Source organism: Callithrix jacchus, chromosome 16 (assembly GCF_049354715.1).
Source record: "Callithrix jacchus isolate 240 chromosome 16, calJac240_pri, whole genome shotgun sequence".
NCBI classification, from domain to species: domain Eukaryota; kingdom Metazoa; phylum Chordata; class Mammalia; order Primates; family Cebidae; genus Callithrix; species Callithrix jacchus.
This window is the reverse complement of record NC_133517.1, coordinates 98,189,582-98,216,438: the sequence shown is the minus strand read 5'-3', so window position 1 is coordinate 98,216,438 and position 26,857 is coordinate 98,189,582. Positions and strand designations below refer to the sequence as shown.

Sequence of the window (26,857 nt, the reverse complement as noted above, 5' to 3'; positions counted from 1 at the left end):
GAGGTAGGAGTCTAATTTCATTCTTGTGCATGTGGGCATCCAATTGTCCCAGCACACTATGTTGTTTTAGCATCAAATGAGAAAATATATAAGATAATTTGATACTACAAATATTTGTGGTTGTTGAAATTCAGGTACAAAGCAAACAGCTCAGTAGAATACTACAATGAACATGTAACTAAGTCTCCTGTCTCTAGTTTCTCCTTCAATACCTGTTTTATATCTGTTTAAAATGTAGGCAGTAATGCAACATCTCTGTATAAAACTAAAGATACCTACTGCTGACAGAATTAGAATTTCTGGAAATTCTAAGACAGAACTTGCTCCCGACTTTTCCAGTTTATACAAGCTATCCACAATCCTTGGTTCATGGCCTCCTTCCTCTCTTTTCAATTTTCCAGGCTCATATCTCATCATTGTTCCCAACCACTTGGTCTGGCCACACAATGTTATTAGACACATCCGATATGATGGTCCTCTTGAAGGATTCTGTAGATTACTCATATTAGACTTGGTTTTCTTACCCTAGGAGTTCCCTGAAGCACAAAGAATTTTATTTATTCCTACATTCAAGAGTCCAGCAGACTGCCCAATACAAACAGGCACAGTCGCTCATACTTGTAATCCCAGCACTTTGGGAGGCAGAGATGGGAGGATCACTTGAGGCCAACAGTTAGAAACTAGCCTGGGCAAAATAGCACAACCCTATCTCTACAAAAGTAAAAAATTTTTAAATTAGCGAGTCTTGGTGGTATGTGCCTATGCTCCTAGCTACTCAGGAGGCTGGGGAAGAATAGCTTGAGGCCAGGAGTTCAAGATAGCAGTGAGCTATGATCACACAACTGTACTTTAGCCCAGACAATAAAGGAAGATTCTGTCTCTACTCCCCTGCCCCCTCCAAAAACAGGGGGAATGTGCCTATAAATGGAAGGCAGTAATGAAGGTAAAGGAATAAAAGAGACCAAGGCGACTGGTTTGGAAAATGTTAAATCATCTTCCTTGGCAGGAAAAATCTACATAGGGGGATGTCTACATAGGGGGATGTTGAGAGAAGGCTGGAAACCTGGATGGGACAGCAAGAGTAAAGGCCAAGTGAGGAATTTGTACAGTGATAGTTTTTTAGTGTGACTTGATGGATTTTTAGATACAGATTATGCCAATTCCCTTTTCCTCCAATAATAGATTTGTGACTTTGGCTATATTATTTGACTTAGAAAAGATTCAAGTACTTCATACACAAAATTAGACTAATCCCTTTAGTATGACAGGCTCAGTTGATAGGCCCATCACCCTAGACGTAGAAGAAAAAAATAAAATAATCATACTATAATAAGGAAGCTTCACAGTCATTTATAATAGTTGTTTACCAACTTTTGAGCAGTAAAATCTATTTTCCAAATAAACTCATACACAGAACCCTAGGATAGAATCCTCTTTTAAACCCACAATAATTGAAAGGGGCATGAAAAAAACTGGAGACCCCACATACGCACCTTCCTTCCTCTCACACACATCAAGTGAACTTCAAATCAAATACGGGGAACCCTAAGGCACCACATTAGAACACGGTCAAGTTTACCAATCTAGAGGGATCTAGGTAAAGTGATACAATCAAGACTCCCCTTTGTGGCAACTATATAAAAATAAATGCTGGGGGGGGAAACATAAAGATAAGAACAAAAGATGGAAAGGAAGGTCCTACTGTAATTTTCCTGACCAGACCAATGGAAGGCATAAACTAGGATGGCAGTATTAAAAAGACAGAAGCCAAGCAACTCTGATATACAGAAACTATTTTCACTTTATTTTCTCTATTCCTGAGGGGAACCATGCCAATCCAGGAAAGACTGCCCTTCCCAAGGCTAGCTACTTCAGCTCTCACAGAACTCTTATATTCTGGGACTATTAGGATAGTCCCCTGTTTTAATAATCATTCCAGGGCCACGTATCAAACAACTTGGGGGCTGCTCTTACACATGAGTACACTGAAATTATTAAAACCAGCCAATTCTAAGCCTCCTTAACCTGCCTTGCCTGTTCCTTCTCACTAAAATCATGATAAAGGCTCTTCCCCATGATTTCCCTAGCTATTTCTGTCTCTTAACCAACCCCGGTCCTTCCTTATGAGCACTGTGTGGAGCACAGCCCTGTGTGGTGTGCCATGCCCTCTCCACTTAGAAACTGTATCAGTCTTTTCAATGGCAGTTGTCTCCTGACCTGTTTGTTTCACTATATTTGAATAATAATAGAAACCACATTTTAAAAAGAGTTCAGAACCAAGTACCAAACACACAGCATGTACTGAGAGAATAAAATGTGAAGTATTAAGAAACAGCCAGGCATGGTGGCTTATGCCTGTAATCCCAGCTCTTTGGGAGGCTAAAGGGGGGAGGACTACTTGAGCCCAGCTGAAGACCAGCCTGGGTAAAACAATGAGACACCATTCCACAAAAAATTTTTAAAAATAGCAGGCATGGTAGCACATGCCGGTAGTTGTAGCTACTTGGTAGGCCAAGGTGGGAGAATTGCTTAACCCTGGGATGTTGGGTCTACAGTGAGCTATCTTGGCACCACTGTACTCCAGCCTGGGTGACAGGGAAAAAACTGTCTCACAAAAATAAAAATAAATAAAAAAAGAAGGAAACAGCATGAAGATGAGATTTTCTAGTTAATGAGAGATGCTAAAGCAGAATTTTTGTTTTGTTTTGTTTTTGAGACAGACAGTCTCACTCTGTCGCCCAGGCTGGAGTGCAGTGGTGCAATGTTGGCTCATTGCAACCTCCACCTCCCAGGTTCAAGCGATTTTCCTGCCTCAATCTCCCAAGTAGCTGGGACTACAAGCATGTGCCACCATGCCCAGCTAATTTTTTTGTATTTATAGTAAAGACGGGGTTTCACTGTGTTAGCCAGGATGGTCTCGATCTCCTGACTTCGTGATTGGCCCGCCTTGGCCTCCCAAAGTGTTGGGATTACAGCCGTGAGCCAAGTCGCCCAGCCACTAAAGCAGAATGTTTTAAGAGATAAACCTGACACATAGTATTTCTTTTTTTTTTTTTTTTTAAATTACAACACATTGACTATAAATATATTTAACACCATTTCTTATCTTCATCATCCAGATATCTGGGCCAAAAACCTAGGCCAAAAATCCTTGACTCTCATTTACATTTCACATTTAGACAATCAGAAAGTACAAATATCCAGAATCTGGCCACATCTCAACACCTTTACCTTTACTACCCTACCCCAAGCCACCATCATCTCTTTCCTGGACTACTGAAGAAGTAACCTCCTCACTATTCACCTAGCTGCCATTCTCATCCTGCCATGACTTCTTCTCAGTGAAGAATGAGCCCTTTAAATCACCCATCAGACCATACCACTCCTCTGCTCGAAAACTTGCAACGGTTTCCTGTTTCACTCAGAGTAAAAGTTAAAGGTCCTGCCATAACATATGAAGGCTTTAAGTGATCCGGTCCCCTTCCATCCCTGACCTCATTCCCACTTCCCTTACCATCTTACCCAGCTCCAGCCACTCACACTTCCTTACTGTTTCTAAAACATCAAACACACTCTCACATCAGTTTCCTCTGACTAGAACATTCTTTCCCCAGAAAGCTGCACAGCTCATTTACTTAGCTCCTTTACATCGCTACTATAAATCACCTTATTAGACAGGCCTTTCTTGACCACCCTATATGTAATATCACAGACATACCTGTCATTCTGTATCCCTCTTATCCTGCTTTTTCTTCATAGCAGTTATCAGTACCTGATACGTTACAGTTTTGTTTTTTGTTTTGTTTTGTTTTTTGAAATGGAGTCTCAGTCTGTTGCCCAGGCTGGAGGACAATGATACAATCTCAGCTCACTGCAACCTCGGCCTCCCAGGTTCAAGTGATTCTCCTGCCTCAGCCTCCCAAGTAGCTGGGCCTATAGGTGTGTACCACCATGCCCGGCTAATTTTTGTATGTTTAGTAGTGACAGGGTTTCACTATGTTGGCCAGGATGGTCTCAAACTCCTGACCTCACATGGTCTGCCTGCCTCAGCCTCTCAAAGTGCTGGGATTACAGGCCTGGGTCACTGCATCCAGGGTTTTTTGTGTAATTTATTGTCTTTCCAAACTACAAATAGGCACCTAAGAGACTAGAACGTTGTTTCATTCACTGCTATATATCAATGAGTGCCTAAAACAGTGTCTGAGCAGGCACTCAATATAAATATGAAATAAATTAATATACCGAGAACTCAGGCTTTCTGAGGGATTTACACTAATACTGCTTAAAAATCCATTAATCTAGCAAAGAGACAAAACTGAATCACTAGTGGTAACATGTAAAAATAAAAATGTAGCCTTCTAAGAAAGATGGAAGACTTGACAGTAAATGATTAACTACCAAAAGAATAAAGTATAAATAAGAGACTGGCAACCATGTGAACTCACTTCAAATGAATAATACCTACAAATGAACATGTGAAAAATTTTATAATAAAACTACATAATTAAGCACAGAGAATAAAACTATCTTGCTAAGATTTGCTAACTTGGCAAACATCCATATTATACTCAGCTTCCCCAATTCCAGATACAAATGGAATTGTGAATTTGGCAACTCACTGGAGAGAAAGACTGCATTACAATCTGGGTTCACATTAAAGTTACCTCATTCTTCTCAACTTAGATCTGACCCAGAAGAAAATTTTTAACAGATTCTATTGGACAAGTGCCATACTATAGTCAGTAGAGTTCAAAATTAACATTTTAGATGTTAACCTAAATGATTTGTTTTGTTTCCCTAAACTAGACTGTACTAAAAAATATGAATTATGAGTATAAAATGAATTATTTTAAAGAATATTTTATCAAAGAAAAAGCAATTTATAACACCAGTCCTTCCCTCATATTTTGATTTCATTCATGTAGTGCCTCACCCAGGGCTGAACACATGGTAGCACTCAAGCTGTTCACTGATAAGAGAGAGATAATATTCGTTCCTTCAAGGTTTATTCAATATAGACATGTCCACTTCAACCTTCTCAGTTATTAAAAAATGCAAATGAAAATTACGTACTCCAAATTTGTATATAAATGTATTACTCATTTAATAATTAGTATATCATAAAGCATAGTATTAGATACTAAAGACACAAAATAAAAATCGCACATGCTGCTATCAACAAATTCATAATGTAGAGAAATCACACAAACTATAATAGAAAATGATAACTTCTATGATCTTGGTGTACACAGGATGCAAAGGAAGCCCAGAGGAAAAGTTCCCAAAACAGAATGTGTATAAGAAAGATGGGAGAAAATGCAGGCACAAAGTATCACTGAGAAGAGGGCAGAGGTAAATCTAATGCTACCTACAAATGATAGTATGACTAAAGCAAAGGAAGTATCACACAAATAAAGATGTACGCAGAGCCCAAGGCCGTATACGACACCCTTAAGAATTTGGCTGTTAATGGGGAGGATCTTAAGTAAGGAAGTAATATGAGCTGTGATTCATTTTAGAATGATCAATCTAGCAGTATCATGAAGGTTACTTCAGAAAGGAGATTGAGACGGAAGATTGTTAGATCAGTTAGTACTGATCCAGAAGAAGGTAGGATGGTGGCGGCAGTGGTTACTTTGGCAGCTCGGGACTGAGTGCAAGTAACATAAAATCAACACAATTCTTCAGAGGCTCTTCGGGTTCTCCTGTGTCTTTCGGTCAGCAGTCTCAGTCCATTTGCGGAAGAACATTGGTGTTACAGCAATGGTGTTTAATAAAGGACTTGATCTTTACAGAAACTCTTCATGAACAAGGTTAGACAACACAAATCTAAGTGACAGACATCTGGAGGATTTGTTGATAATGACTCAGAGTACCAGCAAGAGCTGGAGAGGAAGCTTTTTAAGCTCAAGCAAGTGTATGGTAAAGCAGAGATGAATACATTCCCTAACTTCAAAGTTGAAGATCCCAAATTTGAAGTCATTGAAAAACCCCAGGCCTGAAGAAATAAAGTAAAATTAATCTAGTAAGTTGTCAAGGGTTAGCTGTACAACTAGCTAGAAGTTTGAGAATAAACATACATTCACAAATGTCAAATGTTCTTTTAATTTGTATTCCAAATAAATTATTTGGTTATGTGGAGTATTAAAAAAAACTGGAAGGAAAAATAAACAGGTGGATGAAAAGAAGGGGATATTATTTGAGAGAAGGGGATATCATTAAGAAAGTTATAGAGATGGGAACTGGTGAATAATGAAAACTTGAATCAGCTCAGTGGTAGTGGAGCTGGACAGGAAGGTGGGAAGGAAACATCAACAGGAACTGGTGACTGATTAAAGGTGGAAGATGAGCCCAGGCTCAGTGGCTCACACCTGTAATGCCAGCACTTTAGGAGGCCAAGGCAGGCAGATCACTTGAGTCCAGGAGTTTGAGACCAGCTTTGGCAACACGGTGAAACCCTTTCTCTAAAAGAAAAAAAAAAATTTACCAGGGGGCTAAGGGTTATACATGCCTGTAGTCCTCGATACACAGGAGGCTAAGATGGGAGGATTACCTGGACCTAGGAAACGGAGGTTGCAGTGAGCAGAGATCATGCTACTGCACTCCAGCCTGGGTGACAGAGGTGAGACCCTGTCTCAAAATAAAATTAAAAAGGTGGAAGACTGGATAGAGGGAGGATACTCTCCGTTAATGGCACCGCTATCCAACCAGTTGCTTCAATTATATAGTTGGTTCAAATATAAAGGGAGAAACAAGTCTGATGAAAAAATAGTGAAAACAACTTAGAGATACTGGATTTGAATTATCTCAAAATAGTACAGAAAAGAAAATTATATAAGCAGATTATTAGAAATAAGTTTAGAACTCAAGACAGAGATAAAAGCTAGAGGAAAACCAAGGAATGGTGATATCCTAGAAGTCAAAAAAGGTAAGAGATTTAAGGAAGAGAGAATGGTTACCAATGCCAAATAGGAGTAAAGGTGTCAATAATTTCCATAGAGTGGTAGGGAAGACACAGCCAAAGTCAGTTCAGGGGTAAATGAGAGACAACTGGGCAAAGGAAAACAGCAAGTATCCATTAGTCTTTTTATATGTGGCTATGAAAGAAAGGTATAAGAGAGCAGTAGAGAAAAGTATGAGCCCAAAGGAGAATTGTTGGACTTTTAAGTCAAAAAGCACATGAGCCTGTAATAGCAGAGAGGAAACAAGTGATGAGTAGGAAAAACAACAAACAGCAACAACAACAACAAAAAAAAAAAACAAGAAGGAAGAGGCATACCCTTCTATAATACTACAGCCAGAAAAGGGTAAAATGAGGCCGCAATGTTCAGGTACATGTATATGGCCATTTAACTAGTACATTTTAAGAAATAAGCATGCTGGGCCAGGCGCGGTGGCTCACGCCTGTAATCCCAGCACTTTGAGAGGCCGAGGCGGGTGGATCATGAGGTCAAGAGATCGAGACCATCCTGGTCAACGTGGTGAAACCCTGTCTCTACTAAAAATACAAAAAATTAGCTGGGCACAGTGGCGTGTGCCTGTAATCCCAGCTACTCAGGAGGCTGAGGGAGGAGAATTGCCTGAACCCAGAAGGCGGAGGAACAGTGAGCCGAGATCACGCCATTGCACTCCAGCCTGGATAACAAGAGCGAAACTCCGTCTCAAAAAAAAAAAAAAAGAAAGGAAAGGAAAGGAAAGGAAAGGAAGGAAGGAAGGAAGGAAGGAAGGAGGGAAGGAGGGAAGGAGGGAAGGAAGGGAAAGAAAGAAAGAAGCATTCTGTGTTTAGGAAAGGAAGAAAGGAAGAAGAAAAGAAAGAAAGAAAGAAAGAAAGAAAGAAAGAAAGAAAGAAAGAAAGAAAGAAAGAGAAAGAAAGAGAGAAAGAAAGAAAAGCATGCTGTGTTTAGGCTATCTCAGCACTGTTGTTAAATGCTTTAATTATGTAAATTTGATACATTCATGTTACCATGTGTAGTAATAATTATTGTTGTTACGATTACATTTTCTCTATATAGTACTTACTGTGTACAAGGTAAGTGCTATATAGAGAAGTAGCTTTACAAAAATTATTTATTTTAACCCTCACCAAAACCCTGTGAAGAAGTATTTCTCCATTTCATATACAAAAAAACTGAGGCATAGAAAGGTTAAATAACTTGCCCTCAAATACTCAGAAAATATAGGACAGAGTTGAAAATGGAACCCAGACAGTCTAGCTCCAAAGCCCATAATCTTAACCATCAAGTTATGCTACTTCTTTACAGGTAGATAAAGAACACTTTTGGTTAAAGAATACTTTTAGTTACTTTAATCTGAGGACAACTATTTTCTAGCAGGAAATATTTCTAATTTAACAATAGATGTAAGAGAAAATTGAGTTTACTGATCAGAAACTTGCTAGACTACATTATAAAGTAAAAAAAAAAATACAGAATTTAAAGTAATATTATTTAAAACATCTGTACATTTTAATCTGTATAAATATATACATATAACAATAGCTCTCATCTATATAAAGATGTACATGTAACAATGGTTCTTACGTTTTACCATGCATCAGAATTTCTCGGTGGGCTAGTTCAAATGCAGATTGCTGAACCCCCTACTTCAAATGCCAATCTCTCTCCCATTACTTACAAAATAAAGTATAACTTGTTCTCAGCATGGTTTACCTTTGGCCAGGAGGCATTGTCTAATTATTCATCTTTCAATATTCTTTTTGTATATTACCTATTTTTTATGCTTTCCCTAATACAACCATTCCTAATAAAGCCATACATTCCTTCTATGATTCCAAAGCACCTCTAAAATAATAAAAAGCAGAACAACAATGATAATAATATCAATTAACTTCTGTGAGGCATTCCCCAACAAAACATGAATTACCTCATTTAATCCTCATAACAACTCCTCAGGATAAAGATTATAATTATTCTCATTGTATACATGAGAAAAAAGTGAGATATGGAGAAGTTAAACCGGGCAAGGTAATACAACTAGCAAGTAGAAAAGCTAGGATTCTACCACTGTAATTATACTATACAAGCAATTACTAGATTGTTCAGTACTTGGATACTGTTTAGATACTAGATCTATCTAAGTACTAATAAAAATAATTTCTTTATTCATCTCTATACTTATTTAACTAACATTTACTGACTGCCTATTATATGCCAAGCAGTGTGTTAGGCATTAAAGACTATCAGGTTAAAAAACAAGGGAAGACCGAGTAGTACCTGCTATCCTGAGACATGGAATCCAGTGAAGAAGACAGAAATATTTCAATAAATACGTGGTAAAGACAAAAAGTACAAGGTACTCCAGGATCATAATTGGAAGATCTAACCTGTTAATAGTTATTGTACTTTACCTTCAGTGTCCTATTACAAGAGTGTAAGTTACACAGAATATTAATTTCAGGGTGCCAAATAATTCTGTTTCAAAATGACACTTTGAAAATCAAATTAAGTAATTTTATAAGAACAAAGTCACATAGTTAAAATTTAAGACATATTATTTAAAATGAAATTTAAATTTGTCAGCCTTTTTTCCCCCTTAGCAAATGTAACTATTAAGTACCTGACACAGAATGTAATAAATATAAACTATCCAAAACTAATAAAATGGCATTTTAAAATGTCCTTGCAATATCGGTCATGATAAAGGTAAAATAATGTGCCAAGTTCCTGACAATCCTAGTAGTGCATAAAGTACTTCCATTTTGAACAATGCTAACTTTCTTATGATTGAATTAGATCCATGACTTAATATAAATCATTTGTAAGATTTTCTTTTATTTTCCAAAAAGCAGACTTCTTTCATAGTAAATTTCAAAATGAAAACCAATATTTTTTTACAGAGGAAAAATGCCTAAAAGTCCAAATACTGATCTTACAAAGAGACATGAAAGGTAAAATCAAGTATGAACCAGGCCTGGATCCCTGTATCTTCGGTTTCTATTTATCAAACAGAAAAATCTTTCCAACTTTCTCCTTTCCTGTATAAGACCAAAACTATGCAATATTCTGTTTGTATTACAATTACACTAATTCAATGCAGGTCACTTGCTTTTTACTGAGTCCAGATGACATTCAATAAACTAAACATGAGCCAATTAGTTTAAAAAAAAAAGGGGGAAGAGAAGAAAAGAAAAAAGGAAGAAAGGAGTGCGTTCTGATTGCCTTTGGGTAGGTCATACAGTGGCTACAGAGCATCACAGCCTGAACTTCATTTTGGCTAACACCAACCATACGGCTAACATTAAGGACTAGCATTTTTTATTCATTTCAGATTTCTCACATTTGGAAATTCCAATTTAAATACATTTTCTGGTGAAAGTGAGGACAGCACTCCTGCATAATATCAGTTGTCCCCTACTTCAACTCTAATGTCTTATTTTGGAGCTACTAAAATGGAATCTGCACAATGTCTAAAAAAGTATAATAATCCTTTTAAAACTGGGTTTTTTTTTTACTTATTACAGTTATACATGAGCAAATGAAACTGATGATTTAGCTGACACAAACCCACAAAAAAAAATAGGCTAAATAAGTAACATTTAAAAATCAGGCTAATTTACGTATTTAGAAACTTCCATTTTTGTAATAATGGTGAATAAATAGTTTCTTTTGAGTACTTTTTAATTTAAAATACCAACAATTGATAAAGTATAAATTTATCTGAGGAATTAATTAATGTAGATTTTTTGTATGAATGCAGTCTGATATCAAATTACAATTCTATGTCAAAGGCTATGAAGTTTCAACATTAATGTTTGTAATGTCAAATCAACCTGAACTACCATACAATTAGGCATATGATAAACGAGGTAACAGAAATATTCATAACTAAAAGCAATACTATTTTTAAATATTTTATCAGGTGTTGGCACCCAACATTTCCTTATCATCTATCATGTAAAGAAATCTGTTTTATTATTCCTTTTAAACCCTCTACTCATGCTACATTAGTTGTGTTTCTAGAAATAAATAATAAACTCTACTTGCTAATTTTTTTTTTGCTAAGAAATTTTTTAAAAGTTGTAATGTAACTAAGTTAAAATATACATAGAATTGTAATCTGATATCAGACTGCATTCATACAAAAAAATCTACATTAATTAATTCCTCAGATAAATTTATACTTTATCAATTGTTGGTATTTTAAATTAAAAAGTACTCAAAAGAAACTATTTATTCACCATTATTACAAAAATGGAAGTTTCTAAATACGTAAATTAGCCTGATTTTTAAATGTTACTTATTTAGCCTATTTTTTAAACTTCCCTAAATTTAACTGAAGAATATTATGTTCCTGCAAGTGTTTGTGAATACAAAGAAACAGTAATGAAGATGGAATTATTTACTCTAACAATTCTGACTGCATGACTGTTAAATCACTTACATACGGCCAAATGATCTACAAGGAAGCAGGGAGGTCCCGAAATTGTATACTTATATCCATTTTCAACTACTGCACAGGTGACACAACCAATCAAGGCATTACTGAAACAGAATGGGAATAGAAAGCACTTAGTGAATAAAAGTGACTTCTTTAGACAAAAATGTAGAGGTTAGCTTGTGACCGAGGTGGAAAAAACAGCAGCACCATTCCTCCATTGCTTGTTCATATTAAGAGAAAACTGAGACCATCAAGAGGCAAAGGACAGAGTACACCACGACCAGCAAAGAGACACGCAGCAGTGGGGTCAGAGCACAAGAACAATATTAAGAGTCAAACACGGAGCACAGAAGAAATGGTTTAAAATGTCAATTTCACTCAACTATTTATAGGAGAGTTCTCACATATCATTCAATCAATAAGCATTATTCCCAAAAACCTGGAAATAACATTACAACAAAATGTTTATTATGTAGAAACCTTATTTAATACAGTAATTACTATTTAGAAAAGAGCAAATATAGTAAATATTAAGTAAAAATTAACAATAATTAAAATGGGCTTATGGTCTAAAATATAATAGTACATATTATGGGAAAGGACTACTGGTCTAACATCTATGCATAAAGCTGTGAAAAGGCAACGGTTATATGAGTCTGTCAAAATAGTACTCTAAAAATTAAAATATGGAGAAAAAAAATTTTTTTTTTTGAAGCAAGGTCTTACTCTGTCACCCACACTGGAGTGTGGTGGCATGAGCACGGCTCACTGCTGTCTAAACCTCCCGGGCTCAATTGATACTTTTATCTCAGGTTCCCGAGTAGCTGAGACTACAGGTGCATGCCACCACACCCAGCTAATTATTTTTGTATTGTTTGTACAGACAGGGTTTCTCCATATTGCCCAGACTGGCCTGAAATTCCTGAGCTCAAGCGATCCACCTGCCTCAGCTTCCCAAAGTGCTGGGATTACAGGAATAAGGCACCATTCCCGGTCCAGTATGGATATTAATCCTCCTGAAATAGACAGGATTTTAAAATGCACTACTCAGTTTCAATGTTGAAATGTGCTCTTCTTTTATTGAAAATGACATGGCACTGTGAAAGCTTTCTTCTGACACAGGAGTTTTTAGACCTTCATACAACAAATTTTCATAATGTTTACTACTTTCAGTAAGCTTCATGACTATTAAAGCTTTGGGGAAAATTTACTTTTTGTTTCTTCATTTGCTTTTCAAAACCATAGGCATATAATAATAGTTCATTATGCTTTTACAACCACATTTGATCTGATGTCAATGATATCTTTCATATCTTTTTAAGTGTTTTTCGATGTTAATGTGCAGGTTTGCTTATTAACTTTACATAGCAAGAAACAAAGATACACCTTTGTTCAGTTTAAGTATTTTGGCTCCTGGCCAGGTGTGGTGGCTTACACCTGCAATCCCAGCACTTTGAGAGGCTGAGGCAGGTGGATCACCTGAGGTCAGGACCAGTCTGGCCAACATTGTCAAAACCTGTCTTTACCAAAAATATAAAAACTAGCAAGGAGTGGTGGTGCATGCCTGTAATCCAAGCTGCTTGGGAGGCTGAGGCAGGAGTTATTTGTTATACATTATTCCATATTCCCTGTTTTACTCTATTCTACTCATTCGGAGACAGAATCTCACACGTCACCCAGGCTGGAACGCAGTGGCACAATCACAGCTCACTGAAGACTCAACCTTCTGGGCTCAAGTGATTCTCCCACCTCAGCCTCCTAAGTAGCTGGAACTACAGGCAGAAGCAACTACACCGGGCTAATTTTTGTATTGAAGACATGGGGTTTCACCATGTTGTCCAGGCTCATCTAGAACCCCTGAGCTCAAGTAATCCACCTACCTTGTCTCCCAAAGTGCTGGGAGTACATACAGGCTTGAGCAACTATGCCTGGCCTCATATTTATTTCATTCAAAAAATTTTTATATACAAAATTGTGGCAAAATTTCAAGGAAGAATATATTCTTTTGTAGTTCTATGATCTAGTAGAAAATATGATATAAAAAACAAATGTTAATGATACACACTAGTGAAGGGTTCCTAATATTCAGTTAACTTTGATTTTATTCTCAATCTATTTTATACTACCATTCTTCTTATGAAAATAGCTTCAACATTTTCATTGTACCAATAAACAATACAATAATCAGCAATCTGCATTCATTACTAAAGTATTAAATTTAAAACTTAAAGCACCTACTTGAAAGGAACATTCCAGTATAATTTAATTATTCTTGGTCATCTGCTCGTATTTCCTTCTTTATAAATATAGTATACCTAACAAATTTCTATATAAGCATAATTATAAATATCAAGTTTTATAATTTTTATTCTAATAAGGAAAACATGCTCAAATAATGGAATTTAATTATAAAAACTATTTTCTAGTTCATTGAAAAAACATAAAAAAGGGATGATTAAACTATACCAGTCTTAAACATTTAAGAGTAAAATACTATGCTTATTTATACTATAAATATAGCCTATATATTAATATATTTATACACTATAGTAATATGTATTTACATACTATAAAAATATAACACTATATATAATACTGGCTTTCCAAATACATTTCCTAATTTCCTTTATTTACTACTTTAAGTTTGTAGTTTATACTTTACAAATTTCTTAGCACTATATCTTCCCCACAAGAAGATTTCCCTTTCTAATGGCTACTAACATAGAATGTTTAAGGATTAATTAATCATAGGTTGGTTATTGAATCTGAAAAATATTTAGATTTTTTATTTCCATGGTTCTCTCCTGCTAATTTTTGACCATGTTACTGTTTATTAAGCTAAAGATCCAAATTAGCTGAATTCTTGCCCTCTCAACCAGGAGGTAGTCTAAAGCAAAGGTGTTAGCGACTTGAAGTTCTGGTGAAATTTACCTATTCATCAGTTCTATACCACTTTGACAAATCTGACCCAATCTAGTGCCAAAAAAAATCCTTAAATATTAAGACTTTAATCTCTGGCATATAAGATTCATTCATCCAACAAATATGTATTGAGTAACCACTATGGGCCAAACACTGTTATAGTGCTTAACATACATTAGTGAACCAAAGAATAAAAAATTCCTGCCCTCATGGAGCGTACACTAGTGTTGCCAATTTACAAACCCTGTGTTGTGCTCCACACCAAGAATACAAAAATGAAGATACTACACCTTCCTTAAAGATTTAATCTAATTAAGACAACAAAAAATTCCACAATGCAATTTATCATATAATGCTAAAATATGCATATGTAAATAGTAGCAAAAGTATATATAAAGTGACATGAGAGTAGAGAGGAAGAAGCTTCTGTGCAGATGTTACTGAGTATCACAAAGACTATAATTCTCTTTGCCTATAACAATCAGGCATTTCAACTTGAGAATAGATATGCATAAGACAGCAATACAGCTTCATATCCAACTCTATGTTATGTTTCTCAGGGGTAAATCAAAGTGCTGCTTTACAAACCTTCATAATTTATGTCCTCTTAGCATCTTCAAGAGTTAATGGAGAGGAAAAATTCTAATCACTCCATACTACCTGTTAGTAGCCAAGAAAAGTTCTCAAAGAACGACAATTTAAAAAATTAACTTGTATACAATTTCTAGGTTAACGATGGGCCTTAATAATCCCTACCATTCCAATACAGAAAGACAAATATCACAAGTTCTAGGTTTTTTTGAGACGGAGTTTCGCTGTTGTTACCCAGACTGGAGTGCAATGGCATGATCTCGGCTCACCGCAACCTCCGCCTTCTGGGTTCAAGCAATTCTTCTGCCTCAGCCTCCCGAGTAGCTGGGACTACAGGCGTGCACCACCATGCCCAGCTAATTTTTTGTATTTTTAGTAGAGACGGGGTTTCACCATGTTGACCAGGATGGTCTCGATCTCTTGACCTCGTGATCCACCCGCCTCGGCCTCCCAAAGTGCTGGGATTATAGGCGTGAGCCACCGCACCCGGCCTAAGTTCTCAGTTTTATGTGGGAGCTCAAACCAGTGGATCTCATGACATATGGAGTAACCTTGCCATCTCACCAGAGGCCAGGAAGGGGAGTGGGGGGGGGGGGGTAAAATGGATTTTAAAAAGGATATAAATGTATTTTTTGCCAATGAGCTGTACACTTAAAAGTGGTAAAGATGGTAAATTTTAAATATATTTTCAATAATAATAATAATTATCCTTACCATCCTTATCTCTTATATGAAGACATTAGCTATCATTTACTAAGTGCCTCCAGCAGGAAAGGCACTGTGTACACCCTTTATATAACATTATTTCTAAGGCTTAAACCTTCAGAAGATTAGTGTTTTATTATCCAGTTTTTCATGTATGAAGACTGAGGGTGGACAAGATTGTATAATTTGCCCAAGGCTGTACACCATTTGGCCCGGAATATTTAAAAAATCCATATGAACATAAAGTCAGGGATCTTTTCACTCTACCTCATAGCTGCCCGCTCCCATAAAGAATCTAATATTGAAGAATATTAATTCCTCTTCTATGTTTATGTTTAACCATCCTATATGTAGATACATATGTAAACTGACCTAAAACAGTTTATATCCTTGTTGAAAACATAATCACATATGATTACCTAGCCTCCTAACCTAGACAGGCAGACGGACAGACAGGCAGATGGAAGAATGAACAAAATCTCAAGTATACTGATATCCAAAACTGTTTACTGCAGTGTTCTTACAAATATTCAATGGTAAGTCCATTTACTGACATTATTTCTAAAAGAACAATTAGGTTGGTACAGTGCTCACATGTATAATCTCAGCTTCCGGGAGGGCAAGGTGGGAGATCACTTGAGCCCAGGAGTTTGGGACCAGCCTGAGCAATATAGGGAGACCCTCGTCTCTACAAAAAAGTTTAAAAATTAGCTGGGTGTGCTAGCACACGCCTGTAGTCTCAGCTACTCTGGAGGCTGAGGTGGGAGGATCCCTTAAGCCTGGGAGATCAAGGCTGCAGTGAGCCATGATTGCTCTCCACTCCCTTGCATCATGGACAACAGAGAGCTCAAAAAATAATAAATAATAAAAGCACAATTAAACAAAAAATAAACTTACCTTGAGATTTTGTAACACCTTTATTATCCCTATATTAATCTTCTGTTAATGTCCTTCTGGCTCACTCCAGCCACACTGGCCTCCTGGTTAAGATTCAAAGAGCCATGCACATTCCCATCTCATACAGACTTTGCACTGTCTGTTCCTTCCAACCAAGGCAGTCTTCCCACAGATGGCTCACTACTTTGTGTTCTTCAGTATTTAGCTTAAATATCTCCTTCTTAACAAGGCATCCCTGACTACCATTTAAAAGGACAATCAGAACTTCATACTCCCTATATATTATTCAAAGTACTGATCACCATCCAATGATATATATTACGTACTTGTTACATTTATTATGTCTGACCCAACCAGAATATAAACACAATAAAGGCAGTAATTTTTGTTTTATTCAAGGCTATATATTCTGCCCTTAGAAAAGTGGGTGATGCACAACAAACATCTGTTGGCTGAATAAATGAACTTTGTGGCCAGGCACAGTGGCTCATGCCTATAATCCCAGCACTTTGGCAGGCCAAAGGGAGGATTCCTTGTGCCTAGGAGTACAAGACCAGCCTGGGCAACATAGTGAGACTTCATCTCTACAAAAAAAGTTAAAACTTGGCTGGGTGTGGTGGCATGCACCTGTAGTCCCAGCTACTCAGGTCTACTTGGGCTGAAGTGGAAAAATCTCTCCAGCCCAGGTATTTGAGGCTGCAGTTACTATAATCGTGTCACTGTGCTTCAGCATAGGCAACAGAGCAAGAACCCAACTCAAAAAATATAACAACAATAATAAATGAACTTCATTATATGGAACCTAAAAAGGCATTATATAAGTTAAATTTCATCACTGCTAAATAATTCATTAAAGATTTCTTTTAAAGCATAGTTTTATATTATTTGGCACATATTAAACTCTCCCTTCTTATAAAATGTTTGCCTCCTTATTCTGGCCAACAACCTTCTTTTCATTGCTCATTAGAAGTTTAACATGATAAAAATCAGTGTTTGACTTTAAAAGTCAAAATATGAATGAAACCAAACTTGTGCAGACATATCTATTAGCTCTCATTTCAATAAACTGTTATTATTAAACCCATAATCTTTTGAGAGAGTAATTTATAGATGAAATATTAAAATTAAGATTTTCTCTGATGCTTCATGGCATCCATTATATTGAAGACATTTAATATTTCTAAATCTTTAGAAAAGCTTCTGAGAAAACTGAGTTTCTTACGTTGTTAACAGTCTGTGACCAAATATTTTTTAGGACATTCTCATGAATAAAGGGTCCCAAATGTAATACAAATCAAAACGCTACATCATAACTTAAGCTTTAAATTATCTATATCTTTTATGATTAACAAAAAAATCTATTATCCAAAACTATTTATTATATTAAAATATTTTTTCTCAACAACAATCTTTTTCTCCTAAGGTAAATAAAAGCATATGACTCCTCCCGATTATATAACTTTTTATTTGAATTAAATAATTAACTGATACCACCATGTTTTAATATCATCCCTACACATTTAGAAGAAGTAAATAACCTAGAGATCAAAATACACAGTAAGACCGTAAAAACAGAAGTTTTTCATTGCCATCTCTCTCCATATAAACATTGAATGCAATTCTATGGAAGTATGGCTCCACATATTCAGATGAGGAATATGTCTGTTTACATGTGTCTCTTTCCCGCTCCACACTACACTAGGACCTGTGAGTGCTCTCTGGTTAAGATTTACTGCATGTTCATATTCAAGTCTCATTTCCAACATTTAAATATGCAGCCACAAAGACCAATTACAACAGTTATTAGTACAACCCTCGGTGTACCAAAGATTTGGGAGTTCATGAAATTGAGACTGATTGTTTATGGACAATTACAGGTACCAAAATGATTTAAAACATTTCAGTTTTTGTTTTGCTCGGCTGAATCAGACTCATTTAAACAACAGAACCAGAAGCAGGGACTTACCCATATCAACTTGTAATCAAAAATCAGCAGTATGTCTTAGCAGGGTGGTCAGCCTCCTGCTCAGTAGAGTCCTTAAACAAAGAGGGACTCCAATATTAGCTTCAAAACATTTTCAGAATAAATATCTAGCAAAAATATGTCAAACATGGACCTCTGACTTAAGGGAACGTATAAGGCCTAAGAAATAATTGCTATCTCAAATACTGTGGAGTTAATAAGGTTTTAAAGTGTATAAAGTTGCTGTAGGCTAAATGGCACATTTCAGACACCCTTTCTTGTCAAACACTGAATGAATCTATGAGGAAAACTGAAATAAATTTTCAAGTACTCACATGTCAATACCTCTAAACTGTGAAGTACTTTATGACGGTGTCTGATTCATTCATCTTTTAATTCCCAGTGCTTAAATACAGAGTTGATATTCAGTAAATAATGATTGAATAGATAAATGAGTAAATAGAACATGAAGAATAATTATGTAATGGGATTCTGATTTACAAAACCCTTTCAGTACTTTTCTAATTATATGTATACAGATAGAGATATAGATACTGATGAAGATAGTAGAGACAGGGATTAGCCATGTTGCTGGTCTAGAATTTCTGAGCTCAAGCAATCTGCCCACCTCAGCCTCCCAAAGTGCTGGGATTACAGGCATGAGCTACCGTGCCCAGCCATGTGTCACTACTTTTCAATGTCAACTTCAAGAAAATGAAAATTGCACCTTTCTGAACAAACTTTAAATCGAGCCTAAACTAATAATCACCACTAAGAGCAGATGGCATAATCTGTAGTAAAATAAAAAGTCAGCCAGCCAGCAGGACATCAGTCTTTTCTCAGACTGCTATGACTAAACTCTTCAAGGTTATAACTTCTCAAATGCTATCATTGTAATGAACTATTTCATTGCTAAGGTTAAACTCCTTTCCTTAGTCTTACCCTTTCCAGAATTCCTGCTGTTATCTCATCCCCTTCTTGACTGCACTTTCCACACTGGTTTCGATGTGTATTTGACCTAGTAGCTCCCACAAAACACCCAGTTTTCCTTTTCTCACCTAGTATCTTAGTATTTGTAATATTAATAATCCATTTATCTATTGAATTGTTTAACTGCATTTTATCTATTATCTATTTAATTGTTTAATTCTATTTAATTGCAGTAATCCAATTTTCTATTCAGAGCTAGCCTACACAAAAGAGGAGACAGCAGGCTTCAGATGTGACTGATTTAGTGCAGAAAGATCCCAACCCTAATATATACAAATACATACACAAACAAACACACACACCTGTTACAGACCAAATTAGAGATACATTTCTTTGCGTTAAACTCCTGCTTCTTGAGGTTCTTACTCTTCTCTCCCTCTCATTTGTTCTCTCACTCTTACTTCCTTATCTGTTTTCTGTTTTATGATAATTCTCTCCAGCTAACTTAACTCTTCTTTCTTCTACACCCAACATCCACCCTGTCAAAAAAATTCTGTGGGTTTTAGTTTCAAAATATATCCGAAATCTGACTAGGTCTTACCACCTCCACTGCTAGCAACCTAGCACATGCCACCATCATCTCTCACCTGGATTACTGCAGTGACCTCTTTGCTTCTACCTTTGCCCATCCCGCCACCACCACAATCGATTCTCAACAAAACCTAAGTAATCCTTTAAAAATGTAAATCAGATCTTATTGCTTGGCTGCCCAATGCCTGGCAGGGGTCTGTCTACAAGGCACTACTCCTAATCTCACCTGCCCCAAACACCTCCCTAACTTCCTGTCTTTCTTTGACATTGTCTCCTACTTCTCCGCCCCTAGAGCACTCTGCTCCCTCCTGCCTCTCCAAACACACAAGGAATTTCCACTGGCCATTCCATCTGCCCGAAATGATCTCCCAAGGTATATGTGTGGTTTACTCTGACAATACCTGCAAGCCTCTACTGAAAACAGCACCTTCGCCAAGAGTCCCTAACCACCATGTTTAAAATCACAAATTTGTCCACCAAAACTCCCTCTATCCTTCTTACTGAGCACTCTAGTTTTTTTTAAATCATTTCCAAAACACAGCTTTATAATATTCTATGTACATTACTTATTATACTTTGTTTTGCTTTTTTATCTATTGCCTTCTTCTAGGATGTAATCTCTGATATATTCCAAATGCCTAGAAAAGTATCTGGGAGAGAAGGCACTGAATAAAAATTTGAATACATGAAAATATACTAGACTATATTTAAATATAATAAATATATACTACGTTCTATTTTTGTTTGTTTGCTTGTTTTTGAGACAGGGTCTCACTCTGTTACTCAGGCTGGAGTGCACTGGCATAATCTCGCTCAGCTCACTGCAACCTCAGCCTCCCAGGCTCAAGCAGTTATCCTGCCTCAGCCTCCCAAGTAGCTGGGACTATAGGCAAGTGCCACCATGCCCAGATAATTTTTGTATTTCCTTGTAGAGACACAGTTTCACCATGTTGTCAAGGTTGGTGTTGAATTCCTCAAAACAAGCAATCCTCCCACCACTTAGGCCACCTGAGTAGCTGGGATTTCAGGCATAAGCCACTGCATCCAGCCTCAGTGTCATTTTCTAATGTCTCCTGCTTAATAACTTGTTAACAGCCCTTAATAAATGGTGGCTAACATACCTTTTTACAATACAACTCTAGACCTTTAATGTGTCCCATAAATCCTGTGTGCATCAGGAAATACCTTTTTTGCCTCAATGTCTTTTATTAATAATGCACTGTTAGTATTCTACTTGGGCTTCATTTAAATACAAGCTATAACTATTGAATCTTTTCCCTCCCTCCTACTTTCCCATTCTTGATTTTTCCCCTACCTTTCTCTACAACTTCAAGTGACCAACAATGACAACCTGATATGTATCACTCCATAACTTCTTCTCCATCCTTAAATAACCATGTACAAACATATGTAGAGATTTCAGACTCTGTTTCATTTCTTGGGGAATGAAGATTGTCCCCATACATACTTCTTCACATCTTATTTTTCTCATCTCATAGCAAACAGTGGAATACAATGACTTAGTTGATATACACAGAACTCCACTCTTTTCAATGGCTGTATAATGTTACAAGACCAAATGTATAGGTATTCAAATTTTTCCCTACCTTGTTTCCAGTTTTGTAATCACTAATACAAATACTGAAGAAAGATCCTTGTTGTAAAAAATGCAAATATCTTTACATATTTATGCTTTTATTTTTATGAGATAAATTCTCAGAAGTGAAACTGCCAAAACTGTTTTCCAAAAAAAGAAGTAAATGTGACATTTCTACCACTAATGCCTTTTGCTCTAATTACCCACCAATACTGAGTGGAGCCACAATACTTTTAACTTTGGATATAAGATGATGCCTCAGCCAGGCATGGTGACTCAAGCCTATAATCCCAGCACTTTGGGAGGCCGACATGGGTGGACCACTTGTAGTCAGGAGTTCGAGACCAGCCTGGCCAACATAGTGAAACCCATCTCTACTAAAAATTAAAAAAAAAAAAAAATTATCTCGGGCTGGGTGCCATGGCCCATGGCTGTAATCACAGCACTTTCGGAGGCTGAGGAGGGGGGATCACCTGAGGTCAGGAGTTCGAGACCAGCCTGGCCAACATAGAGAAAACCAGTATCTACTAAATATACAAAAATTAGCCAGCTGTTGTGGTACGCACCTGTAGTCCTATCTACTCAGGAGGTTGAGGCAGTAGAATCACTTGAACCTGAGAGGCGGAGGCTGCAGAACCGAGACTGCCCCACTGCACTCCAGCATGGGTGACAGAGCTAGACTCCATCTCAAAAATAAAAGCCCACAATAGTGGCAGGTACCTGTAATCCCAGCTAGCTCAGGAGGCTGAGGAAGGAGAATCACTTCACTTGAACCCAGGAGATGGATGTTGCAGTGAGCCAAGATCACACATTACACACTCTAGCCTGGGCAACAAAAGCAAGACTCCTATCTCAAACAACAAAACAAAAAACTAAATGTTACCTTAATCTACACTTTCCAAAGTACACTTATCATCTTCCTATGTTTTATTAGTCTATTAGGATTTGCACATCTGTCAACTATTCATCTCTCTCTCTTTTTATATACTGGATTGTCTGATTCTGTTTTGGTACTAATTTGTAGTTCTTTTTATATCTTCTATATCAACCATTTTGAACTACGAATATTTTTCCCAACCTATTGCTTATCTATTGAGTTTGCTGCTAATGAGATTCCAGACACAAGTTACAGAAAATCATTGTATGATTAGATTTCTCTTTCTTTCATAGCTCCTGGGTTTCCTATGTCAGTTAGAAATTTCTCTCCAATTTCAAATTCATGCACATAGTCTAGAACACATATTCTTTAAGTTTCTAGTACACTTAGAAGTTATTTAGGTATTGTAAGAGACCAAAAATTCAATTTTCTTTCAGATGAAAGATAAAATTCTGACAGTATGATTATCATTTTCCCACTGAGTTCAAATTTTCATCTTTATCATATTAAATTCCTACCATACTATTTTAATTACAGTAGCTTTAGAGTTTATTATCTAGTAAAGCTATACGTTTTTTACTTTTTTTCTCCTTAATTTTCTTAGTCAACTAATATAAACATTATTTTACCCAATTCCAATCTAAACCAAAAAGGAATTTTAATTAAAACTACAAGTAATTTTTGATAAAAGAGAATTATGATATAGCTTTTTCATGGCAAGACAATATCATAAGAATTGAGAGATCCAAGATGGCTGAATAGGAACAGCTCTGGAGAGCAGTTCCCACCAAGAAGAACATTTCCATATGAGTTTTTACTGCCCTCAGACCAGAAGATCCCCAGGCTAAAATGTGCCATGAGTTTCCAGTACAGCTGTTTCAGCCGGCACTGTGGGTCTGCTCATAAAAAGTTGCACAAATCCAGGCAGCCGTTTCAACAGGCACCTGGAATGCCTGGGATACAGAGCCACCCATTCAACTGAAAAAGAGGGGGCTGAAACAGGGAGCCAGGTAATCTGGCTCAGCGGGTCCCACCCCCACAAAGACAAGCAATCTAAAACACTCAGGACTGAGAGTTTTGCAGCAAGCGCAGCTGAACCCAGGAAAGACCAGCTTGATGGGGGGGTAAGGGCTTTGGCCATTACCAAGGCACTCCACCACTACTGAGGCAATCCACCATTACCGAGGCAGTCTGCAATTACTGAGGCAGTTCTCAATTACCAAGGCAGTCTGCCATTACTGAGGAAATCCACTTGTACTAAGGCAGTCAGCTATTACTGAGGCACTCTGCCATTACTAAGGCAGACCACCGTTACTGAGGCAGTTTGAACAAGAAGTTCACACAGCAGCTGAGCAGAGCCCACAGCAGCTCAGTACCATCTCTGCTGGCAGACTGTGGCTAGACCTCCTCCTTGCTGGGCAGGGCGTCTCTGAAAAAAGGCAGCAGCACGTCAGGAACTTATCAATAAAACCCCACCTTCCCGGGACAGAGTATCTGGGGAAAAAAGGCGGTTATGAGTTCCGCTGCAGCAGACTTAAATGTACGTGCCCAGCAGCTCTGAACAGAACAAAGGAGCTCACAGCTCAGCACTTGAGCTCCTACAAGGGACAGACTGTCTCCTCAAGCAGCTCCCTAACCCTGTATATCCAAAGAGACACCTTGTCAAGGAGAGTTCAGGCTGACATCTAGCAGGTACCCGTCTGGGACAAAGATAACAGAAGAAGAAACTGGCAATAACCCTTACTGTTCTGCAGCCCCCATGGGTGATTCCCAGGAAAGCAGGGTCTGGAGTGGACCTCCAGGGGGCCTATGGCAGAGGGCCCTATTAGAAGAAAAACTAAAAAACAGAAAGAAATAACTTCCACATCAACAAAAAGGACGTCCACTCAGAGACCTTATCCAAAAGTCACCAACTACAAAGACCCCAAGTAGATAAATCCACAAAGATGGGAAGAAACCAGCACAAGAAGGATGAAAGCACCAAAAACCAGAATGCCTTACCTCCACCAAGGGATCACAACTCCACATAGAAAGGGAACAAAGCTGGAAAGAGACAGAGTCTGATGAATTGACAGAAACAGGCTTTAGAAGGTGAGTAATATCAAACTTCTCTGAGCTAAAAGAACATGTTCTAACCCAATGCAAAGTAACTAAGAATCTTGAAAAAGGGTTAGACAAAACGTTAATGAGAATAAACAGCTTAGAGAAGAATATAAATGACCTGATGGAGCTGAAAAACACAAGAGAACTTTGTAAGTCATACACAAGATTCAAGACCCAAACAGACGAAGCATCTCACGTGAAAGGACACATACAGCCTCAAAATAAAGGGATGGAGGAAGATTTACCAAGCAAATGGAGAGCAAAAAAAAAGCAGGAGTTGCAATCCTAGCCTCTGATAAAATAGACTTTAAACCAACAAAGATCAAAAAAGAGAAGGGCATTACACAATGGTAAAAGAATTAATGCAACAAGAAGAGCTAATGACCCTAAATAAATATGCACCCAGTACAGGAGCACCTAGATACATATAGCAAGTTCTTAATGACCTACAAAGACACTTAGACTCCCACACAATAACAGTGGGAGACTTTAACACTCTACTCTCAATACTAGACAGATCAATGAGACAGAAAATTACCAAGAATATACAGGACCTGAACTCAGATCTGGACCAAGGAAACCTAATAGACATGCACAGAACTCTCCATCCCACATCCACAAAATATACATTCTTCTCACCACCACATCACACCTACTCAAAACTGACCACATAATTGGAAGTAAATCACTCCTCAGCAAATGCAAAAGAACGAAAACCGTAACAGTCTCTCAGACCACAGTGCAATCAAATTAGAACTCAGGATTCAGAAACCAACTCAGAACTGCACAATTTGATGGAAACTGAACAACTGGATCTTGAATGCTCAGTGGATAAATAATGAAATGAAGGCAGAAATAAAGTTGTTCTTTGAAACCAAGGGGAACAGAGACACAACATACCGGAATCTCTGGGACACATTTAAAGCAGTATCTAGAGGAAAATCTACAGCAATAAATGCCCATATGAGAAGCAAGAAAAGATCTAACATCAATACCCTATCATCAGAATTGAAAGAGCTAGAGGAGCAAGATAAAAAAAACTCAAAAGCTAGCAGAAGACAAGAAATAACTAAGATCAGAGCACAACAGAAGGAGACAGACACACAAAAACCCTTCAAAAAAATCAGTAAATCCAGGAGGTAGCTTTTGGAAAAGATCAACAAAATAGGCCACTAGCAAGATTAATAAAAGAGAAAAAAGAGAAGAATCAAATAGACGCAATAAAAAACGATAAAGGGGATATCACCACTGATTCCACAGAAATACAAACTACAATCAGAGATTACTACAAACAACCCTATGCACATAAACCAGTAAACCTGGAAGAAATGGATAAATTCCTGCATACCTGAACCCTTCCAAATGAAAGCAAGAAGAAGTTGAAACCGTGAACAGACCAATAACAAGGGCTGAAGTTGAGGCAGCAATTAATAGCCTACTAACCAAAAAGAGTCCAGGTCCAGATGGGTTCACAGCCAAATTCTACCAGACATACAAAGAGGATCTGATACCATTCTCTCTGAAAATATTCCAAACAACACAAAAAGAGGGAATCCTTCCCAAATCATTTTAGGAGACCAACATCATCCTGAGAGCAAAACCCAGCAGAGACCAAACAAAAAAACAAAACTTCAGGCCAATATCCATGATAAACATAGATGCAAAACTCTTCAATATAATACTGGCAAACTGATTGCAAAAGGATATCAAAAAGCTTACCCATTACAATCAAGTAGGCTTCAGCCCGGGGATGCAAGCCTGGTTCAACATACACAAGTCTATAAATGTAATCCACCACATAAACAGAATCAAAGATAAAAACCACATGATCATCTCAATAGATGCAGATAACACCTTCGGCCCTTTATGCTAAAAACTCTAAATAAACTAGGTATAGATGATCTCAAAAAAATAACAGCTATTTATGACAAACCCACAGCCAATATCATATTGAATGGGCAAAAACTGGAAGCATTCCCTTTGAAAACTGGCACTACACAAAAATACCCTCTCTCACCACTCCTATTCAACACAGTTTTGGAAGTTCTAGCCAGAGCAATCAGGAAAGAAAAAGAAATAAAGAGTATTTAATTAGGAAAAGAGGAAGTCAAATTGTCTCTATGTGCAGACAATATGATTGTATATTTAGAAGACTCCATCGTCTCAGCCCAAAATCTCCTTAAACTGATAAGCAACTTCAGCAGAGTTGCAGGATACAAAATCAATGTGCAGAAATCACATGCATTCATAGATGCCAATAATAGACTAAATGAGAGCCAAATCA

At 37.2% G+C, this 26,857-nt stretch overlaps 1 protein-coding gene and 1 pseudogene across 7 annotated transcripts in view; one reads left to right on the top strand and one right to left on the bottom strand.

Annotated features, from left to right (window-relative positions):
• STK3 (serine/threonine kinase 3) overlaps positions 1-26,857 on the bottom strand; it is a 352,806-nt gene that overhangs the window by 170,235 nt on the left and 155,714 nt on the right. The window lies entirely within an intron of this gene.
• LOC103788694 (ATP synthase peripheral stalk subunit F6, mitochondrial pseudogene) lies at positions 5,671-6,029 on the top strand (annotated as a pseudogene).